Genomic DNA, 5,145 nt, shown 5'->3' on the forward strand with positions numbered 1-5,145 from the left:
AGAACGATGCCATCACGCGAAAGCTGTATTCGAGGCCCACTGAATTTTCTAACTCGACGAGAAGGCTCTCGTTTAGTCCGCGGTCCGCGCGTTTTCGAACGCGCCAACACTTTGACTTTGGCGCCCAATTCGTTCTGTAAAGTTCATTCGTTCTTTCACCGAAGAATAAGCCTACCTATAATAAAAAGAAAAAAACGCGCGCGCGATAGACGAAAATATGGCCGACGTAGAAAATCAAGCAGCTTCGACGGTCGCCGGTGCCACTTCCGGCTCCTCACCGGTGAAGAAGGAGAAGAAGCCCAAAAATCCGAGAAGCAAACCTTCTCATCCGCCCACTTCGGAGATGGTCACCAACGCCATCAAAGGCTTGAAGGAACGCGGCGGTTCTTCGTTGCAGGCGATCAAGAAATATGTCGCGGCCAACTACAAAGTCGACGCGGAAAAATTTGCGCCTTTCATCAAGAAGTACCTTAAGGGCGCCGTCGCATCCGGTTCGTTGGTCCAAACCAAAGGAAAAGGAGCTTCCGGTTCGTTCAAGTTGGCTTCTGCCGTCACCGGTGCAGCTAAGGCTCCGTCCGCCACGAAAAAGAGATCTGCCGCTGCGACCGCGTCGTCATCGGCGAAATCCAAGAAGACGGGCGTTGCTAAACGTTCCGTCGCGTCAGCGCCGACGTCCGCCGAAAAAGGATCCGCCTCAAAAGCCGGTAAGAAGGCCGCCCCCCGCCGCTTCGGCCAAGTCTAAGAAAACTGCCGCCGAAAAGAAGAGCGTCGCCGTATCGAAGGCTAGAAAGGCTGCGTCCGCTCCCGAAAAGAAAGCCAGCGCCGCCTCCAGATCGCCCGTCAAACCCAAGACGCCATCGAAAGCGAAGAAATCCAACAAGGCCGGTCCAACCAAGAAACCGAAAGCGCCGAAACCGAAAACGGCCAAAGCCGTCACCGCCAAAGCGAAAAAAACCGCTTCACCCAAGAGAAAGAAGTGAAAAGTCGACGACGATGATTTAATTTTTTCAACGACGACGACGTCCTGGTGGTTTCGGGAACGTGCTCCGATCGTATATATCGACGTAGGGGCACCATCGATACAAATAAATGGCCCTTTTCAGGGCCACAATTATTTTCAAGAAACGAACGAAAGATTCGCTTGGACAATGCACATTCTGTTGAGGAGATACATACTTTCATTTGATTTTCTTGTCTATTCATTTGACTGTCGAAACAGTGTTATTACAAAGAATGATAAACTTTATTATATAATAATGTTTCAAATAGTCTCAGTTAAAAGAAAATTTAATGTGAAAGAAAAAAGCAAAAGTTTATCGTTTTATGTAAGTACGAATTTTGTGAATAAATCACATAACCTAACTTTTTTTTTTTTTTTTTTTTTTTTCAATCTCAAAAAGTTGCATGCGCGAACGATAAATTTTCAATTCGTTGGAAAATAATTGTGGTTCTGAAAAGAACCGATTTTTTTTTTCTTCTTTTAACACCTTCGAAGATGAAGAATTTGTTAATTCTAGATGGTCGGATCGGATGGATGGATGGATGGATGGAGGAAATTTAAGCCCTCTCGCCACGAATGCGTCTCGCCAATTGGATGTCTTTCGGCATGATGGTGACACGTTTGGCGTGGATGGCGCACAAGTTGGTGTCTTCGAAGAGGCCGACGAGATAAGCCTCGCTGGCTTCTTGAAGTGCCATCACGGCCGAACTTTGGAAACGGAGATCGGTCTTGAAATCTTGGGCGATCTCTCGGACGAGACGTTGGAAAGGCAGCTTGCGGATCAAAAGTTCAGTGCTCTTTTGATAACGACGAATCTCACGAAGGGCGACCGTACCGGGCCTGTAACGGTGAGGTTTCTTGACACCTCCGGTGGCGGGAGCGCTTTTTCTGGCCGCCTTCGTGGCCAACTGTTTTCTAGGTGCCTTGCCACCGGTAGATTTACGAGCCGTCTGTTTAGTTCTCGCCATCTCGGATATCGGATGAATCAAATGAAAAGAATTAACGTAGGTAGTGGCTTGCTTGCTTGCTTCGACCGAACGACCGACCGTACGTACGAACGTTCGAAAGTCAACTGAAAATTTTCGTCGCGCCAACGGCCGTTTTATAAACTCGATGAGTCATACGGCGACGCCATTGGTGGATTCGTTTTTAACGCGAGGTGGAGCTGCCGTAACTTATAAATAGTCCCGCGGAATGAAATTTTGACGTTAGTTCCATAACGAACTTGGTCGAAGCTACGTCGTTTTGTACGAAGAATTTCCTAATTTTATCAAGATGACCGGTCGTGGTAAAGGTGGCAAAGGATTGGGAAAAGGTGGCGCCAAACGTCATCGCAAAGTTCTACGCGATAACATCCAAGGTATAACGAAACCGGCGATCAGAAGATTGGCTCGTCGTGGTGGTGTGAAACGTATTTCCGGTCTCATCTACGAAGAAACCAGAGGTGTGTTGAAGGTCTTCCTCGAGAACGTCATCCGTGACGCCGTAACTTACACCGAACACGCAAAACGTAAGACCGTCACCGCCATGGACGTCGTCTACGCCCTGAAACGTCAAGGTCGTACCCTTTACGGTTTCGGCGGTTAATTTTATCATTTTATGACGTGTATCCGCATCCTCAGAGGAATAACAACAAACCCCCCGCAGGCAAGCAAACAAACAAACAAAAAAAAAACGGTTCTTTTCAGAACCACAAAATAAATCAAACGAATTAAATATGTTGCTCAATTGTGTGTTTGTCTTCAAATCGAAATGAAAATCGTACGGAGTGAGTGATCATTTTAATTTGTGATCCAGGCGGCGACTTTGACAATTTTGACAGCAGTTTTAGGTTAGAATGACCATCGTTAAAAGAACGTTTTTGCCACGAAGAGTATATTTGAGGTTATGTCCAATATGGGGTAGAGTTACTCTCCTCAGACGTGACTTGAAACAAAATCTCATAGCAAATAAAACGATTGATTGTAGTATTACGGCTCACCGCTGACGACTGCTGCTGCAAGAAATTATCGAGACGGAGAGCACGTATAGGCGACCGGTGTGTGTGTGTATGTTCTTAACAGATTAATGTGCGAAATGTGAAGAAATTTACGACGAATCGGAATGTTTCTTGAATTAGATAATCAATAAATTATTATAGATAGAGTTGTCGAGTTCGTGCTTTAGTCGGGCATTGAATTTTTCTAAAAATTACGATGAAAAGTCGTAAAAATCATCTTTCTTGGTTGAATGTAATCGAAAATCTTCCGTTCAGTCTACGCTCGTATAATGAATTAATTGATCGGTTTAACTTTAAAATATCTAAAAGACTTTTTAACATGATTCTCATAGGTTGTTGTATTTTGGCGAAAAAATCAATTCGTTCGAGTTGAATTTTTGGCCCTGAGAAGGGCCGATGTGAAGATGGTTTTTATAAAAGTTTTTGTTTTTCGTTCGAGATGACGGCGGCGAAGAATTAAATTTAAGGCTTCTTTTCGGTCTTCTTGGGCAACAACACCGCCTGGATGTTGGGCAAGACACCGCCTTGGGCGATGGTAACGCCGGAAAGGAGCTTGTTTAACTCCTCGTCGTTCCTTATAGCCAATTGAAGATGTCTCGGAATGATACGGGTTTTCTTGTTATCTCTGGCGGCGTTTCCTGCCAATTCGAGAACTTCGGCGGCTAGATATTCCATTACGGCCGCCAAATAAACGGGAGCACCTGCACCCACTCTTTCGGCGTAGTTTCCTTTACGCAGAAGACGATGAATTCTGCCGACGGGAAACTGAAGTCCGGCACGACTGGAACGAGACTTCGCCTTTCCCTTCACTTTACCTCCTTTTCCTCTTCCGGACATGTTGTTATACGATATAAACAGCAAAACACCTACTGCGACTGACACGAAGCGCACTGACAAACGTACGGCTTGAAATAAATGCCGAACGCGGCGAAGGCTAGAAATTTATATGGTCGGTACAGCGCCATCTCGTTAGGGCAATGGTCGAACGACGAACTAAGGCGGAGCGCCTGTTTGTCGCTCGCTCGTTATAAATAGAGGGATTTTAGGTGTGCGGCGTTTTAGATCGAGTATACTCGTCGTAACGTGCACGTCGTGTCTGTCTCGTTTTCTGTTTTTAAACGTTTTTTTAACTCGACGACTAGAAGAGAATGCCACCCAAGACCAGCGGTAAGGCGGCCAAGAAGGCCGGAAAAGCTCAAAAGAACATCTCGAAGAGCGACAAGAAAAAGAAGCGCAGGAGGAAGGAGAGTTACGCCATCTACATTTACAAGGTGTTGAAGCAGGTCCATCCCGATACCGGTATCTCCAGCAAGGCTATGTCTATCATGAACAGTTTCGTGAACGACATCTTCGAACGTATAGCTGCTGAAGCCAGTCGCCTCGCTCATTACAACAAACGTTCGACCATAACCAGCAGGGAGATCCAGACGGCGGTGCGTCTTCTTTTGCCCGGTGAATTGGCGAAGCACGCCGTTTCTGAAGGAACCAAGGCCGTCACCAAATACACCAGTTCAAAATAAATCCTCCTCGAGCAGCTTGGAAGTTGGTTGGAAAAAAAAGAAAAAAAATCGGTTCTTTTCAGAACCACAAATTCAACTCGAACGAATTAAAAATTTTCGTCTTCATACTATATAAGTTCCTGAGAGAAAATATAAATAGTGAAAAATATATTTAAAAAAAGTTTGACATCAGAAATGTTAATAAAAAAAGAAAAGAGTAGAGACAACGGCACGCGGTGTTCCCAAGCGGTCACCCATCCAAGTACTGACCGCGCCCGACGTTGCTTGACTTCGGTGATCGGACGAGAACCGGTAGTTTTCAACGTGGTATGGTCGTTGCCTGGTAAAATTTTCCAAGATGGTACGTTGACGATTTTTTGTGATTGTTCGATCGTTTGGATGTGACATTTTTCGATGGTACACATGTCAGAAAATGTACAAGATTTAAAAGAAGAAAAAAAAAAAATTTTTTTTTGCGAGTCGTTTTTTAGTTTTTTTTTTGCGACAAAATGACGAAAAAAAAAAACTCGTATGAGGCGTTAAATTAAATTGTTCGTTTGACGATCTCAACGAGTCACTTGCGATTAACGTAATTTAAAATTTGAGAACTTACTTACTCACTTGCTTGCTTAGATGGAAATAGCACC

The 5,145-nt window shown here is 44.8% G+C and overlaps 1 non-coding gene across 1 annotated transcript; it reads right to left on the reverse strand.

Moving 5' to 3' along the window:
- Positions 1–4,719: 4,719 nt before the first annotated feature.
- LOC148165762 (5S ribosomal RNA) lies at positions 4,720–4,839 on the reverse strand. Its single transcript, XR_015771198.1, has one exon. It is a non-coding gene; the product is annotated as a 5S ribosomal RNA (ribosomal RNA).
- Between the last annotated feature and the right edge of the window lie 306 nt (positions 4,840–5,145).

The sequence above is a fragment of the Gnatocerus cornutus genome, unplaced genomic scaffold (genome assembly GCF_029298725.1).
Source record: "Gnatocerus cornutus isolate USDA-ARS CGAHR unplaced genomic scaffold, icGnaCorn1.1 ctg00000220.1, whole genome shotgun sequence".
Lineage (NCBI taxonomy): Eukaryota > Metazoa > Arthropoda > Insecta > Coleoptera > Tenebrionidae > Gnatocerus > Gnatocerus cornutus.